Source organism: Schistocerca cancellata, chromosome 4 (genome assembly GCF_023864275.1).
Source record: "Schistocerca cancellata isolate TAMUIC-IGC-003103 chromosome 4, iqSchCanc2.1, whole genome shotgun sequence".
NCBI lineage: Eukaryota > Metazoa > Arthropoda > Insecta > Orthoptera > Acrididae > Schistocerca > Schistocerca cancellata.
In genome coordinates, this window is record NC_064629.1 from 831,481,380 (window position 1) to 831,499,713 (window position 18,334).

The 18,334-nt window shown below is 44.1% G+C and overlaps 1 protein-coding gene and 1 non-coding gene across 2 annotated transcripts in view; both read right to left on the reverse strand.

Moving 5' to 3' along the window:
- LOC126184896 (uncharacterized) overlaps positions 1–18,334 on the reverse strand; it is a 213,094-nt gene that overhangs the window by 133,939 nt on the left and 60,821 nt on the right. The gene's annotated exons all lie outside the window — the stretch shown is intronic.
- On the reverse strand, positions 6,393–6,467 carry Trnap-cgg (transfer RNA proline (anticodon CGG)). Its single transcript has one exon. It is a non-coding gene; the product is annotated as a tRNA-Pro (tRNA).

An 18,334-nucleotide genomic window follows, 5' to 3' on the forward strand; every position in this document is an offset into this window, starting at 1 on the left:
AAACAGTCCTGGGCAGTGGGGGCACTTACTGTTCGTAGTACTACTCTGGCAGTGCCCACACAGCGTGAATATGAGATGATAAGCCTTCTCATGGTAATACAGAATGGCAAACGGCTCCCCATAACATGCATCACGGGTTGTGGTAATGCCACTCACTGCTGACAGCCACCTTCTGGAGATCAGCGACGATTCGTGTTGCCATCTTTTAGCTCCGAGTATCCCATTAATGTTCTATGGGCATTATAGACGCTTGATGTCCTCGTATTGAAAGTATTTATCCCTGCTTCATCGGGCATCACCATGAATCATTTGGAACGTGAGTTAATATGCATCATGATAAAGGCACCAGTGAAATTATATATCGTATGTGCATTTAGCGAGACTTTACATCCCGAGGGCATACAGCTCTGCTGTATGGTTAAGTGATGATGGCATCCTCCTGGGTAAAGTTTTCCGAAGGCAGAAAAGTCTCCCATTCGGAACTCCGAAATAATGACGCCATCAGGAAAAACCAGACGTAATCTATGGTCGAGGCGTGGAGAGTTAGAGCCCTTAATAGTGCAGATAGGTTCCAAAAATTTGTAAAGGAAAATGGATAGATTAAAGTTAGGTACAGTGGGGATTAATGACGTTCGGATGAACAGGACTTCCGGTCAAGTGGGTACAGACCTATAAATACGAAATCAGATAAGGGTAATGCTGGAGTAGGTGTAATACTGAAGAAGAAAATAGGAATGCGGCTAAACAAGTTTATGTACCAACTAAAGCCACAAACTATGAAGCGTTTGAAAGAATGCATGATGAGATAAGAGTAATTATTCGGATAGTTGAAGGAAAGAAAAATTTAATTGTGATGGAATTCATTAGTAGGAAAAGTAAGTGAAGGAAAAATACTAGGTGAATATCGACAAGGACGAAAGGAATGACTGCGTAGTAGAATTTTCCCCAGAGCATCCCTATCACTTGGTGTAAGCATAGTAAAAGATTATTGTACTCGTGGATGAGACCAGGAGACACCCTGAGGTTTCAGAATGATTACATACCGGTAATAGAGAGATTTCAGAAACAGATTTTAAACTGCAAGACACTTCTAGCGATAGATGTGGATTCTCACCAAAGCTTATTGCTAATCAACTGTAGATTAGAGCTGAAGAAATTGCAGAAAAGGTAGGAAATTAAGGAGATTGGACCTGGATAAGTTGAAATAACCAGAGGTTGTTGAGAGTTTCCGAGGGAAAATTAGGCAACGAATCATCGAAACATGGGAAAGGAATACAGTAGAAGACGAATGGATAGCTCTTACAAGGGGAAGGCCTCAGACACGGCCCACCGATTCGGCTCAGATTTGGCAGGTTGCTTGTGTACAGCCTAAAACGAAGGACTCTGAGATATTTTGGGTCAACACCCCGGCGTTTTTGAGAAAATCACCCCTAAAGGCTATGACCAGCAATCGACTCAAAATTGGCGGGATCGATAGATAATTGTAAATAGAGCATTTTTCATCATCAGGTATGGGGTCCGAAAACGCATACTTTTCCAGAAATCGAGGTAAGAAACTGTACAACTGCGGCTTCTGTACTCACATGGTAAGAGCTTTTCGCACCGACAGCTGAGAGACAGCGTCTGTTATGCCAGCACGGTAGCTCAGCGTGTTCGGTCAGAGGGTTAGCTCCCTCCGTAATAAAAAAACTGAGTTAATCGATCAACAACGAACTTAAACGGATGTCTTACGACGTCCGCCCCGAGCAGATGCAACGAACAAAAGCGAACAAAACGAGAGGGGAAAAAAAACAGCGCGACGGCGAAGGTAACTGGCAGGGAATGGGAGAACCTGGGTTCGAAACTCGAAGGAGCCTAGTGGATGTTGTTCTGTTCGTTTGTATTTTTCCATATCTCAATTGATAGGGATAGGAGGGTCATAAGGTAAGTAAATCAATAAGGAATGATAATAATAAGGTAAGCAAACTAATTTCCCAAACGCCGTGAGTTAGTAAAGTATTAAACTTTTAAGCCTTGTCACATGAAAACAACTCCGAGTGCTGCCAATTCCTAACGAGGGATCACAGATAGCCAAACGCGCGTCGCTTGTTTACAGCGAGGCACGGGACAGAATTCACGTGGGGAGAGGTATGTTGTCCCGGTTGCCTCTTCGTCATATCATGGTTGTGAACCTGGAAGAGTGAAGGTGTCCAGCACGAGCCTTATAGAAGTCAATGGGAAAGAGTTGTTTTCCGTCATTAGGCTGCCGCGAACTTCGCGGATACATGTAGTGATTTTTCCATCGTTAATGCGCTGCATCAAATACGTATTGTGAATGAATACAGTGTTCTTCCGTAAGTAACATATGACGAGTACTGAATGTAGTTTTTAGTAATTAGCTCGTCTCTTTATGCCGTAGTAACTAGTTATTGTCTGTTGTTTCACATCTTTCAGGTGCATAATCTGAATAATGGACAAGCGCTGTACCATGTGGGTTCAGAAGCGGCAGTTATAAAAGTTTCTTTCCTCGATTTCTGGAGAACTTTGCGTTTGCGGACCCCATACCTGATGATGAAATTGCTCTATTTACAATTATCTATCGATCCCTGCAATTTTGAGTCGACTGCTCGTCATAACCTTTAGGCGTGATTTTCTCAAAATTGTGAGGGTGTTGACCCAAAATATCTTAGAGTCCTTCGTTTTAGGTCGTACACAAGCGACCTGCCAAATTTGAGCCGAATCGGTGGGCCGTGTCTGAAGCCTTCCCCTTGTTAGAGACGAAATAATGAAGGAAGCTACAGAGGATCAAACAGGTAGAAAGACAACGCCTTGTAGAAATGATTGGATATCGCAGAAGAAATTGAATTTCGTTGACGAAAGGAGAAAATATAAAAATGCAGCAAATGGAGCAGGCTAAAGGGAATAGGAACGTCAAAAAATGAGTTTGATAGGAAGTGCAAAATGCCTAAGCAGGAATGGCTAGAGAAGAAATGTAAGGTTATAGAAACATATATAACTTAGGGGAAAGATAGGTACCGACTACGGGAAAATTAAAGAGACCTTTGGAGAAAAAAAAAACAGCTGCATGAATATAAAGATCCCAGATCGAAAACCAGTACTAAGCAAAGAAGGAAAGGTGAAAAGTGGAAGGAGTATATTGTTCAAGGGAAATGAATTTGAAGCCAATATTATACAAACGGAAGAAGACGTAAGTGGAGATGAGACAGCAAATATGGTACTACGAGAAGAATTTGCCACTGCACTGAAAGAACTAAGTCTAATTAACACCCCTGGAGTAGACGACATTCCGTCAGAACTACTGATACCCTTTGGAGAGGCAAGAGAGGTAGCCATAACAAAATTATTCCACCTGGTGTGCAAGATTTATGATACAGGAGAAATACCATCACACTTTAAATAGAATGTAATAATTCCAATTTTAAGGAAATCATGTCTGGCTGGTGTGAATATTAGCGAACTATCAGTTTAATAAGCTACTGTTACGAAATAATAACACGAATTATTTACAGAAAAATGAGAAAACTGGTAGCAACCGATCTCTGGGAGGATCAGTTTGGAGTCTGGAGAGATGTAGACACGTTCGAGGCAATACTGACCCTATTGAGGTTAATGAAAGACAAACCTGCGTTTATACCGATCAGCCAGAAGATAAAGATCACCTACCTAATGACCGGTATGTCTATCTTTGGCACGGATAACTGCGGCGACGCATCGTGGTATGGAAGCAGTGAGGTCTTGGTGGGTCGCTGGAGAAAGCTGGTACCACAGCTTAAGTCACATAATTCCCGTAAATTCCTGGGAGATTGGCGACGAGCTCTTACGCCACGTTCAATCACATCCCAGATGTGTTCGACTGAGTTCAGATCTGGCGAGTTGAGGGGCCAGCACATCAACTGGAACTCGCCACTGTGTTCCTCGAACCACTCCATTATGCTTATGGCCTTGTGACATGGTGCATGATCTTGCTGAAAAATGCCACTGCCATCGGGGAACTTGACCGTTATGAATAGGTGTACGTGGTCTGCAACCAGTGCGCGATACTCCTTGGCTGTCATGGCGCCTTGCACGAGCTGGACTCGACCCATGGATCCCCACATGAATGTTCCCCAGAGCATGATGGAGCCGAAGCCAGCTTGTCTCCTCCAGTAGTACAGGCGTCAAGGAGTTGTTCCCCTACAAGGCGACGGATTCGGGCCCGCCGATCGCCACGATGAAGAAGGGATCTGGATTCATAAGATCATGCAACGCTCTGCCACTGCACCAGCGTCCAGCCCCCATGGTCACGTGTCCATTTCAGCCGTAGTTGCCAATGTTGTGGTGTTAACATTGACACTTGCGTGGGTCGTCGGATGCGGAGGCCCATCGTTATGAGCGTTCGGTGCACTATGTGTGCAGACACACTTGTACTTGGTCCAGCATTAACGTCTGATGTTAGTTCCGCCACAGTTCACTGCCAGTCCTGTTTTACCAGTCTGCCCAGCCTACTACGTCCGACATCTGTAATGAGGTGTGGACGCCAAGCCTCACAACGCCTGGACGTGGTTCCACCTTGGTTTTGCCGCGTGTTGAAGACACTCACCACAAAACTCCTCCCCGACCCGCCATTTCACGCAGTTTCCGAAATGCTCGTGCCGAGCTTCCGGGCCATCACAGTCTACTCTCGGTCAAACTCAGATAAATCGCGCGCGCCGGCCGGAGTGGCCGAGGGGTTCTAGGCGCTACAGTCTGGAACCGCGCGACCGCTACGGTCGCAGGTTCGAATTCTGCCTCGGGCATGGATGTGTGTGATGTCCTTAGGTTATTTAGGTTTAAGTAGTTCTAAGTTCTAGGGGACTGATGACCTCAGAAGTTGTCCCATAGTGCTCAGAGCCATTTGAACCATTTGAACCAAATCGCGCGCCTTCCCCTTTCTACACACGGATAGCACGCTCATTGATACTACAAGCACCATGCATGTTTCTGCCTAGCTGTCATTCCTCGCCAGGTGACGATGCTTTCGCCTGGACGGGTTTATATCGATAGCAGGTCGGTGGTCATAATGTGCTGGCTGATCAGTTTACAGCTTTTGCTGATTTCGAGAAATCTTTTGACTTTGTCGACTGGAAACTTCTTTGAAATTCTGTAGGTATCAGAGCGAAAGCTAGTGTACAACTTGTACAGAAACCAGATTCCAGTAATAAGATTCGAGGGCATGGAAGGGGAACATTGGTTGAGAAGGGTGTGATACAGGGTTGCAGCCTATCACCGACGTTATTCAATCTGTATATTGAGCAGGTAGTAAATGAAACTAATGAAAAATTTCGAATAGGAATTAAATTCCATTGAGAAGAAATAAAAAATTTGAGGTTTTCCGATGACGTTGTAAATATATCAGAGACAGTAACGGGCTTTGAAGTGTGTGTGTATGGGGGGGGGGGGGGGAGGGGGGTAAAAATTTAGGAGGAGACCAAGAGATGAATACAATAATCAGGTCCAGATGTATGTATGTTGTAGCAGTTGTTCAAAGATGAAGTGGCTTGCCCGGGACAGTGTGGAGAGCTGTATCAAACCAGTCTTCGGACTGAAGACCACAACGCATAACATGTGGACAGTTCTTATTGGTTACAGAGATGGGTGTGGCTACAGAGATAAGTTTTTATTTCTCGTGTTGGCACTCCAGTTGCTATGAGTTTATTTGTCAATTTTTTAAAGTCCAAGCGGTGAAGATGTGCTTCAATTTATATGGTTGAATTTTTCAACTGTGAATGTGACTTTTTTGGTCAGTTCTACTGTGTCATTTAGGTATGCCGGACGTATGTGCGAATGCTGAGTGTGGTTGTATGTTATTTGTGTGCGGTTTTTATAATAGAAACATTGATGATGCTGCTTTTGGTTGTGGAGAATACAGTAGACGATCTCTTAACCACAGAGTACCAGATTCAGGAGTTTTACTCGTGTTTTCAATAAACTGCACGAGAATGTGCTGTGCTTAGCAGTCATATATCATGGGAGCGTTAATATCAACTGTATGTGGATGAAGCAGAAGACCGTATTCAGTTGGTAGAACATAGTCATTCAACAAGCACTCTGAGAACATCTGCACGTATCAGTGTTACGCGTAGAAGATTATGACAGACGTTATGCATGAAAGCCCTCTATCCTAAATTACATTAAATTGGATTCAATACTTTCGAGCAGAAGATGAACGTAGTCGATTTGAATTTTGTCGTTGGTTAACTACGAATCGCCGAGTAGTCCGATTAAAGCTGTTTACTGATGAAGTCACTTCCTCTCGTCATGGTATCAGTAACACTCGTGATTACATCGGTGTTCCGGCGAAAATCCGTATGTCTTTGTGGAGACCCATTTTTCAAGAACGCTTCTTTGTAAAACTTCCTGGCAGATTAAAACTGTGTGCCGGACCGAGACTCGAACTCGGGACCTTTGCCTTCCGCGGGCAAGTGCTCTACCAACTGAGCTACCCAACCACGACTCACGCCCCATCCTCACAGCATTACTTCTGCCAGTATTTCGTCTCCTACCTTCCAAACTTTACAGAAGCTCTCCTGCGAGGAATATCAGCGCACACTCCGCTGCAGAGTGAAAATCTCATTCTGGAAGCTTCTTTGTAAAGACGTGGAGTGGTGCGATAGACAACCAGTTGATTGGGCCTGTTGTATTACTGCATTGTTGTGCAAGGCCTTGTTATCTAGACTTTGTTCGAAACGTGTTTCCAGCGCTATTGAAAGATAGTATGGAGATTATTACGCACCAGTTGTTCAAAAAGTGTGATTTATTTAACGACACATGTTTCGAGATCAAATTATCCTAATATAAAATTCTGATTGGTAAATTTTGAACGCGATCGACAAAGGTGCATGGGTGGCACCAAGTGTGTTGCCGAAATGGGGGTCTCAGAGGAATCCTTCGCCGTTGTGTGTCAGTTCTGGAGCTCTTCGTGATCACACCACAGGAAGGAGGGCTGAAAAAAAATAAACACCCTTAGCTACTTTGGATAGCTTTCATATTTCGTCGAATGGTTTTGAATGGTCCTAGTAGTTCCGTCCTGTACACCAGAACGAAAATTGCGGTCGTGCTACACTCCGAAAGGGCCAGATCACTTTAAGTGGGGTTGTAGCCCCGCAGTATCCTTAGTGTTGGGCTTAATCGTCTGGCAAGATACCAGCAGCGGCGAACGTTGTCCGGTTACACATCGCACTGCAAACCGTCATTTTCGGCCGAGAAATGTGTGGGAACCAATGCCTCAAGGAAATGAGATGGTTTCATTGACACCGTTTATACCACCTTCCGAGGGCTTTCCGTGTCGATTATGAACGGCTGTGAGCCTGAAATGTTTTCCTCTGCCACCCATAACAAAAAGACGTAATTCTCAATGCTGGATGTGGCAGTTTTGACCTCCTTCGCAGGGGCGTCAAAAGAAGGGGAGAAATGTGGGTTAGACTGGGTGTAACAACCTTCCCAACGTGAGACACGTCCACGATGGCATTGGATAGAATTGTGGTGAAATTTGGTGCCAATGTGACGTCATTAACTCACCATACTCCATTAATTTCTGATCTGGCATGGGTCGACATCGTGGAGAGTCACGCTTCTGCCTCATTAAGCCCGTTTTACATGAGAGACTTTCTGGTCAAAATCGACTACTCGCCGGCTGGTGTGGCGCTGCGGTCACAGGTTCGAATCCTGCCTCGGGCACGGATGCGTGTGATGTCTTTAGGTTAGTTAGGTTTAAGTAGTTTTAAGTTCTAGGGGAGTGATGACCTCAGGTGTTGAATCGCATAGTGCTCAGAGCCATTTGAACCATTCGACTGCTCGAAATGCGCTCACCTTTAGTGTAAATCAGCAACCCTTAGTGTAAATCAGCAACCATTCAGGACGCGAGTGTATCTATGACGTCAGTGATCTATAGATTGTGCCGGGTGTGGAGTTCTCAGTTGCCGAGTGCACTGCACGCTGCACATGGGCCGAGACAAGGGACTACAGCGGCATCTGGTAACATCGGAAATTATAATCTATTCTGGTTCAGCTCAGTCCTATTATAGAAGTGGATTTTGTGCTTTCGTGTCTTTTTAACCTTTTTTGTGTTGTTTGCTTTGTTTTCGTGGCACACTGGAAAGTTATAAAGATCCTGGTATTTTTTCCTGCTAGTGTTCTCCTGCAAGAGAGACGAAATACCTGAAAGCGGAAAGTACTTTTTACAAAGAAAAACTTTCGCTACGCATAAATAAGAATGCAAATAGACAAACGTGTTTAATGAAAATTACTGGACGAGAAAAATAATTTTTGTTATTATTTGGCAGTTAGCAAGAAATAAGCTCAAAGGATAAAGCAAAAATGCACAATTTACTGCATTCTACAAATTGTCTGATGTGTTTGGAAGTACGTATTTTCTCGAGCAAATAAATGTATATGTTCTGAAATGTTTCGATGGCATTGTTCCTATTCTTTCAGTTCTCACGAGTGTGAGAATTTACCACATGACCTTTGAAAAGAACTTCCAGTATGAACTCTGCTTTTGTCATTAATAATCTCTATTGTCATTGCTTGTCCCTAAATTTTGTTAGTATATTTCGATTTTTCCGTAAAAAGAATAGTTCCTCATATCCTCACTTCCACCATTCAGATGCCAAACTGTGCAGCAGACAGCTCTCGCAACACTGGACATTTTGGCGCTGACGTGTAAACGAGAATGACCACTCAAAACAGACGAGGCTCAGTGTAGGAATAAAACGATAGGGGCGCTTCAGTAGACGCACTTGTCTCGAGTCTTCAGTTGAGACAAGAAAGTGGATGGTGTAAAGAGGGCTTTACAGTGGAAGGTTGTAGTCACCCTCGAGCCAGATTTGAAACTTATGCGTCGCAGTGGGAGTCAGTTACGGAGATACTTTTTTGCGCAGTGTAGCTGCTTGACCAGAGACTCTTCCCTCGATGGCGAAGCGGATGTCCAGAAAAGATTACACGGCCGGCGGCGTGGGTGTGAAGCTCTGCTGCTGCCCGTCTGACCCGGCCGCTGCCTCCGCCGCCCTCGCCGGGATCGATACTTGGACCCCTCCCTCCCCGCCGGGCGTCTCCCCACCAGCGACCTCTCCCGCAGGCATACGACTGGCGCACTCGACGGGTCCGCTGCATAGGAATCTTCGGTTCAGCGGCTGTAAACGCACGAACTGCACACGAACCCGACACTTCTCTTGAATGTGATGACCAGGGAATTCGCATAAACCTTGCCACAACACAACTCCAAGACTCGGCAGATAGATTGACAAGACTTCACTAATGAAATTCGCCGAACAAGCCTAGATTTCCGCTTTAGAGACTTGTTACGAAATGCAAAGACACTTTTAGATCATCAGCACCTGTTGCAAAGTTTGGCATAACATAAATAAATCTAATGACAGAAAGATACGATATCATTTGACTTCTCATTGGACAATCTGTCGCTGTAATTCGTCACAACCCTCAAACATCTACGAGTTTCTCTCCAGAGTGTTTCAAGGTGGAATAACTACGTAAATTTAAATAAGGGGATTTGAGCACATCCCATGTGTAGATTGACTGAAAGAATCCTGATAAGTGCTATGTACATAAGAGGCAGATCACATTACATGACTCTCGTTCGTCCAATTACTGAGTATTGTTTCTCGACCTGAGACCATTACTAAGTTAGTTAACGAAAGGCGTAGGGGAAAAAAAGCTAGACGATGCATTACAGGTTTCTTAACTCAGCGTGTTAGTGTCATAGGAAATATCCATAAATTACAGTCTAGACGCTACACGTGAAGCGATGCATATCACAAAGTTCCGAGCGCCCTATTTCGAACATGAATCAAGGAACTTTTTTTTTCTCCGGCATACATCTCACATAATGACTACGACGCTAAAATTAGAGGTATTTAGCCCCATACGAAGTGATACCGACAAAATTTCTTCCTGTCTACCATCTGTAAATGGAACACTAAAGGGAGTAAGGGAATGGAACTCAAACTGACACACAATGTACCCTCTGCCATACACCGCCTAGAGGCCTTAGATTTAGATGCAATGGACTACATGCTCCTAATGTGGTAATATTCGGGCGTCCCAGACAAGAAGGCTGGCGCAACCATATCAGTCCCGTTCCACGGTTCTGGTAGGATTGTAACGTGTCCAGTAATCGTAGGATGGGAGGATCGCTCGAGGCTACAGGCTACAGAACGAGGCCTCATGCACATAATAGTACCACTAGTAAAGACCAGACATCGGCGTAGACTCGTCCCCATGTGTTTCCTTACGCCAGCGCAGCCGGAAATTTATTTATGTACGAATGCAGTACCGCTCGGCCCAGTCTCGATGTAATCAGCCACCACTTGTAATCATTGCTTGCGACGACAGTACTGTCTTAGCACAAATATGGCTGCATCCTAATAGAACAGTTATTCAGAACTTTATGAGATGTGAAACTATCATTATGCAATGAACTGGGTGCTAAATGTTATATGTGTCAGCGACAGTACCAAATACATTCCATTCGTGAGATCAATAATTGTTTCCAAAGTTAAGTATTTGCCATGATTAAGTTTTTACAAATTGCTAATAAGTTGTGTCTGTGCTGTAGTATCTCTTCCATCTTGCCCTGAAGAATCTAGACTTGCTACAATGTACAACACAGTTCAGCCGTGTACAGGGCATGCCCCACCGTTCTTAGCATCGCCACGAGGGGGAAGGGGGGTGTCTTTGCGTGGTGATATCAGTCTGGAGGGAAATGTGATCAAGAGGTTATGTCTAGGTCTTTAGCAGAGCAGGTATGTTGCTGGTCTAAAATCTCCGGATCCTTGTGAAGCATAGTAATCGCAGCGCTCAGCTTTATCTCTGGCACGGTAGCTCAGCATCTTCAGTCAGGTGACTGGCCACGATCTGTAATAAAAAACTGAGTGACGATCTCATTGATAGAATTTGAACGTTGTTGCTCAAATGTTCAAAGAACCACTGACGACATAACGACGAAGAAACGTATCGAAAAAAAGAAGTCTCAAGTGCCGCTCGACTTGGATGTACGCCGGTTCGAATCCTGATGACGGATGAATTTTTCGTGCCAGTATTTGGCCAGTGAGGGGTAAAGCAGGTGCTACCTTCGATTTATCGACAGAACACTAGGGAAATGCAAACAGTCTACACAGGACATTGCTTCAAAGTCACTCGCGCAACCCATCGTAGAATATTTCCCAAGTGCGTGGGACCCGTACTACACACGACTGATAGGAGATGTTGAACGTAAACGAAGAAGGGTGACACGAATGTTCTCATGTTTGTTTGATCCACGGAAGAGTGTCACAGAGATGATGAAGAAACTGAACTTGTAGACTCTTGAAGAGAACAGAAACTATCCCCAGAAAGTCTACTAACAAAGTTTCAAGAACCGTATTGAAATGATGACTCTAGGAATATAGTAGAACTCTATAAATAGGGATCATGAGGAAAAGGTTAGATTAATTACAGCAGTCACAAAGGCATGTAAACAATCATTCTCGCCGCGCTCCATACATGACCTTAACGGGAAAAAGTCCTAATAACTGGTACAGTGGGACGTACCCTGTTCCATGGACTTCACAGTGGTTTGCAGAGTGTAGATGTAGATGTAGATGTCGATGTCGATGTAGATGTGGATGAAGACGTTCAGCTCGATAGCTCCCTTTGAGCTATTCGTGAGGAGTAGCCTATGTGCCGGGACTGGGTTTCACCCTTTCACTTCTCTAGCCATCATACAACACAAACATAACACTAGAACATATACGCACCCATTGCACTCACCTACACTCCACAGGCGCACATGCTACACTATTCTCTCTCGTAAACGTGCACGAAGGAAGAACACCCTTTCCGACAGGCGGTTGAAACAATTCCGCGGAGTTTCCCAACCAAGAATGCCGTGTGACATTTATATTTTTATCTTTAGCCTTGGAATTATGTTAAGAGTAATCTTGAATTCCTGCCTCAGCTTATACTGACTATAAACGGCCTCTAATCTTCCAGTTGTCTCGTCATGTGTAAGGTTGTGCAAATGTGTTCGTTGTAGCATCCTAATCTTGTACACATCGAAAACTGTGTGCCCGACATAAAGAAAACACGCAATTGGAACGACTGTACGCAATACCTCTCCCCGCACTGTCTGTTTCACACAAACATCTTGATGTTACGTGTTTCCGTTATGACCCGATACAGCCAGTCTGCATAGTGTCGCGCACGACGCAATGATTTTATTTCTCTCTCAGAACCCTTAACTTATGAACATGGTGGTGTTAGTACACGTAGGTCGTACCCGTTATGCTACTAACATAAATATGATGCTATTCATGTGGTCTGATGTTCTGACACAGACAGAGTTATCGTATTTTCATTTACAAGCTGATCAGCTCTTCTTAGCACGTCCATGTACTTACCTTACGTTGGAAGAATTACTTTCAAGGGTTTTGTGGAAGCGTGATCTGTAGTTACTGTCCGGAGCGGCAATACGTTAGATGTACGCTGTTGATCAAATGCTAAACAACCGCACATATAATGTATGCCACCCAAAACAGGACCGACAAATATTCCTTCGGTTAAATTGATTGACTGCGAAGCTATAATGATAGAGTTAAAAAAAAACAACAAGTATTCAGGATATGTTAGGATAAATCAGTATACTTACGTGTGCTGTGCACTTACCACTGCACGTTCCCCAACAAGAGCGCGTTACTTGTTATAAGATAAACACATAATCCCGCAGAACTATAAGGGGCGATCAAAAAGTTTCCGTTTCAGTATGTTGCCGTAGCGTATATGCAACCCAGAACGACTCCGATGCGGGTTGGTTGGTTTGGGGATTGAAGGGGCCAGACTGCTACGGTCATCGGTCCCTCCCGATGCGGGTACATGAGTAACAACATGTAGATAAAAATTTTGTGTGGCCTTCTAATGGAAACTTTTTGATCGCGCCTTACACAGTGCTGTCTTATTACCCTCCGAACCATATTTTTTTAATTGTTTAAGTTACTTGTTGTATGTGACTTACATGTTTATTGCTAGAAGATCGAAAAGGGACTCCATAGCACTCTTCAAACCACTACTAACGTGGAAGACAATCCGGAGGAATTGTATTTTATTAAATATCAGTTTCGTGCGGTAGAAAGCTTACCTGTGTTTAATGTAGCCAAATACGCACCTGTTCTGGATTGCTGTCGTAGTTTCTGTCGTTCCCTTATATTTTTGTTTGGTGATTTACTGTAAGTAGACCATCACACAGATTGTATAACATAGAAAAAGAAGTTACCAAAGAATTTCTGTCGTTTACGATGAATGCAGTATGAAGGTGGCTGCAATAATATTGTGTCGTTAACTCGCAATCACTGTCGACCAAAGATGATTGTCTGGTGCAACTGAGAGGTATATATTTTCTGTAAATGAAGCAAGACTATATCCAGGTTTGAAGTTAGCAATTTAGTAAATACTTTAGTTTGTATAAAAATTATAAGTCCATAGTTTTTCACTGTGTCTGATTTTTTCGCTCTGTAATGCCTGAAAAACGATTTTTAGGATATGTACTTTGAAACTGAGTAACAATGAAAATTGGGTTTGTTGTCGCTTGGTACGTAGTCTTAACAAATATTTTCCCGTAACTCATGTATGAACAAGTAACGTCCAAATGTTCTAAAGCAATGAAAGTGGGGCACCCTAAAGTAATACTGCCTTTAGCCGTTTCTTTTATTGTTTTGATTATGAAGGAGAAGGTACTGGTCCATAGTTCTGAAGTTTCCTTTAAATTGTTGCTTGAATCGGTATACTATGTTTTTGAACAGATACATAGGATTCCTCGCTACTGTCACACACGACACTCTTGTGTAGTCTAACTATAACAGTTAATGTAAACTTGTGGTGGAGGTATGGCCACGGTGTTCTAGCGGGCAGAGCTTTAGATTATGACCATAAAGGTCTCTGTTTCAATCCCCGTAAGGAGTGATGAATTTTCTTCGTTCCAGTCACTGCACGACGGACCCATTACACCCAAAAAGCACTCCGTCTTCAGGCCACAAGTGGCCCATCGGGACCATCCGACCGCCGTGTCATCCTCACTGAGGATGCGGATAAAGGGGGGGGGGGAGGCGTGTGGTCAGCACACCGCTCTCCCGTTCGTTACAACGGTTTTCTGTGTCCGGAGCCGCCACTATTCGGTCGAGTAGCTCCTCAATTGGCATCACGAGGCTGAGTGCACCCCGAAAAACGGCAACAGTGCATGGCAGCTCGCATGGTCACCCATACAAGTGCCGGCCACACCCGACAGCGCTTAACTTCGGTGATCTGACGGGCACCGGTGTATCCACTGCGTCAAGGCCGTAGCCCTAGGTACACTTAGCCTGCTATCAAATTGAGGGCGGGGGATCTTTCCTGGGGTAAAAGGTGGCCGGAAGGATTAGCTTGCCACCCTCCCTACTACTGCCATGGCGACCCAAAGATTGCATTCTAGTCGCAGGTCAGAAACCCGTTCATGTGGCCCACAGACATTACCTGTTTCCTAGTAGAGGCACTTACATTTGTAGGTATACCAATTATTATTGAACTCATACGAATGATTTCTGTTATAATAGAGTTATCCTTTTAAGTTTCTTTACAGCACGAGTGTGAGATGTAATGTTCGGTACGGACTTAGTACGTCCATTACTGACACTACAATAAATGTGAATGTGATAACTTTGTACTATTTCAACTGATAGGATTCTTTTAATTTTTATTTCGTGTTACTACATCTTAATAGATGCATAATATCACGCATCATTCATGTAATAGTTTTTAAAAGGTTTTCACCTACTTTCTAGGAGCAATGCGTCATATTTGCACATTGCTACACCTGTTCTGCAAAATTTTTAAAACATGGCCTAAATTTATGTAACAATATTTTTGACCGCTCGTAGAGCATTGAAGTTAAGTTTGGTAAAAGAAACGAGAACATTATAGATCGGTTCTCCCTATAATGCAGCAAGTATTATCATTAACAGCCCCAGGCAGTTTGTACCCAACAGAAGCCTAAGCAATGAATGCCAACGCCAGTAGTCAAGACTCCACGAAATGTTGTGTTTAGATATTTTATGTATTTATATTCTGTAGATTCCGATGATCTTTTGACGTAGTTCAATTATTATCTAACTCACTAATACTTTTCCCCAGTATGCTCCCTTACATTTTTATTATACAAAAATTATATTTTTACCATACAAACAGCCCAGTATAATTTTGTTACTTTTTATACTTATCTTCTTCCTTTGCATTTTATGGTCTTTGTTTCTCTCCCTTTTTCGAAACAGTAATTTCGACAGCGTTTTATAAATAGGATTATTCGTATAAGTTACAGTATAAGAACTTCGTAAGAGAAAATTGTCATACATCTGGACATAGAGTTTAGGTCTTTTTCATTATACATGTTATTTCAGTCATGTCTGCATTAGAGCATAGGTAAGAAATGAAAATATTCTTATGTTCTGCGAATCGATCTCTTAGTTACTGTAATATCTAATCTACTCGTTTCATCATAACTATAATAAAAATTTGAAGTAGCACATCAGAGGATTTGTCCCATATTGCTGACGTAAGTTTCTCCGCCTGCAGTGTGGAAAGTACCGGGTGATCGAAAAGTCAGTATAAATTTGAAAACTGAATAAATCACGGAATAATGTAGATAGAGAGGTACAAATTGACACACATGCTTGGAATGACATGGGGTTTTATTAGAAACAAAAAAATACAAAAGTTCAAAAAATGTCAGACAGATGGCGCATCATCTGATCGGAATAGCAATAATTAGCATAACAAAGTAAGACAAAGCAAAGATGATGTTCTTTACAGGAAATGCTCAATATGTCCACCAACATTCCTCAACAATAGCTGTAGTCGAGGACTAATGTTGTGAACAGCACTGCAAAGCATGTCCGGAGTGATGGTGAGGCATTGGCGTCGGGTGTTGTCTTTCAGCGTCCCTAGAGATGTCGGTCGATCACGATACACTTGCGACTTTAGGTAACCCCAAAGCCAATAATCGCACGGACTGAGGTCTGGGGACCTGGGGGGCCAAGCATGACGAAAGTGGCGGCTGAGAACACGATCATCACCAAACGACGCGCGCAAGAGATCTTCCACGTGTCTAGCAGTATGGGGTGGAGTGCCATCCTGTATAAACATCGCACGTTCCAGCAGGTGTTTATCAGCCAGGCTGGGGATGATAGGACTCTGTAACATATCGGCGTACCTCTCACCCGTCACGGTAGCAGTTATGGTACAAAACCAGAATCACGCATTTCCTCGAAGAAAAAAAGGCCCGATAACGGTAGATGTGGTAAATTCAACCCATACCGTGACTTTCTCGTCGTGAAATGGAGTTTCCACGACAGTTCTAGGATTTTCGGTAGCCCAAATTCTGCAGTTGTGGGCGTTGACAGACCCTCGGAGCGTGAAATGAGCTTCGTCGGTCCACAACACGTTACTCAACCAATCGTCATCTTCCACTATCTTTTGAAACGCCCACACCGCAAATGCCCTCCGCTTCACTAAATAGCCAGGTAACAGTTCATGATGCCGATGGATTTTGTACGGATAGCATCGGAGGGTACGCCTAAGTGCCAACCAAACAGTAGTGTTTGGAATGCCGGTGCGACGTGCGACTGCACGAGCGCTGACTTCCCCGTGCATAGACGAACCCGCTACAGTCTCCATTTCTTCCTGAACTGTCTCAGCAGCATTACGCCTTGCGCTCGTGCAGCCACTATGGGGTCTATCGTCTAAACATCCCGTGGCTTCGAATTTCGAAATCATTCTCGCCACAGCTGCGTTTGTCAACGGACCTTTACCCGTTCCAATTCCCTTCCTATGGCGGTAAGATCGTAATGCTGAACTAGCAAATTCCCCATTCTGATAATACAGCTTCACTAAACGCGCCTTTTCAGGTAACGTCAACATGCTGTGACTGCTGACGCATCTGATTCTCTCTCTCTTTTTTTTTTCTTTATTGTGATTTCATTCCCCTGCCCCATATGGGCAGGGGAGGGCTGTCAGCAGCACAATCCGCCGATCTTCAGCCGAGTGACATGACAACTAAAACAAGAATAAAATACATACATAAGGAGATAAAAAAGGGGAACATAAAACAGAGTAAGGGGAGATAATGGAGGCAAAAATACACTGACAAGTAGACGTTCATTGGGGACAGTTAAAAAAGTCACCAGAAAGTTAAAAAACACAGTTGGCGATTCTTAAAACACAGAGAAGACACTGGATGCGCATGCACAGGTTAAAAGTTGGCCACAGTATTAAAAACACTCCGAAACAACACACTTAAAACCCACTTGGAGCACACACGACGAAGAATAAAACTACCAGGTGGGACCTGCCGAGGGAAACGTCAGAGAGGATGGAAAAGGAGGGGAGAGCATGGGGCAGCTGGGGAAGCGGCGGGATGAAGAGAGGAGGGGCAACCGTGGGTTCACGAAGAGGCAGGAGACACATGGGGCGGGAGAGGAAAAGGGAAGACAGGGCAGGAGGGAGCGCAGAGACACTGAAAGAAGGCACAAGATATGGAGGGGGAGTAGGAGGGGAAATCCGCTCAGAAGGAGGGAGGGGGGAGGAGGCAGGAAGAGGGGGTTACAGTTGGTAGGAAGGGTAGATTTCAGGGCGAAGCTCATCATCCGGGAGGGGTAGACGGTGGAAGTTGTGATGGGAAAGGAGATAGAGGGTGTGGAGATGATTCTCTCTCTCATTGCGGCTCCTTTTATACACGATTGTCGTGCGCAGTCACTGGCGTTTTGATGTCCAGCGCCATCTGTCGGACATTTTGTGAACTTTGGTTTTTTTTTTTTTTTTGTTCTGATAAAACCCCATGTCATTCCAAGCATGTGTGTGAATTTTCACCTCTCTACCTACATTATTCCGTGGTTTATTAAGTTTTCAAATTTATACTGACTGTTTGATCACCCAGTACTTTTATAGAAACAGAGGTAGTTCGGGAAACAAACTGAAAAAGTTCATAGATTATTTCACTGCGACGATCCTTATGCCAAAATACTCAGAAAACTTCCCTAAACAACATCCGAAATTTTGTCGATGCTACTGTAGCAATCCAAGGTGAGTGGAGTCACCGCATTGTAGAGATGGTGGAGCCGCGGGGTGTTGATGCAGTGACGCTGGCCGATGGTGGCTAGGAACACTCGGCCGCAAGCTAAAACATCTTCTTTGAGGTTTGTGGTACAATGGTCGAAGTGCTACGACGTCACTGTCGCGCCCCCCTGCAGACACGTGGTGTGCCTGCTGCCGCGTCAGCTGCGGAAGCCCGTGGCGGCGTGCT